Here is a 218-nt window from a genome sequence, read left to right as displayed (position 1 = left end):
TTCTTCCACCATTTCTCTGCTACTGTTTCTTTATTTTGAATGTTTTCCCCACCCAAAAAATCGCCTTTATTTTCCCTTGTTCGAACAACTCTTTTAGCATGGCATTATCTTGCTTCCACGAAACCAGTTCTGAAAGGAGGGCGCGAGAAAACAGATCTAAAAATGACCCTTAACTTCACACTCTCGTGTAAACTTGTTCAGATTTTACCCGTTTGGAT

The sequence above is a fragment of the Penaeus monodon genome, chromosome 30 (assembly GCF_015228065.2).
Source record: "Penaeus monodon isolate SGIC_2016 chromosome 30, NSTDA_Pmon_1, whole genome shotgun sequence".
Classification (NCBI taxonomy): Eukaryota; Metazoa; Arthropoda; class Malacostraca; order Decapoda; family Penaeidae; genus Penaeus; species Penaeus monodon.
This window is presented reverse-complemented; position numbering follows the sequence as displayed.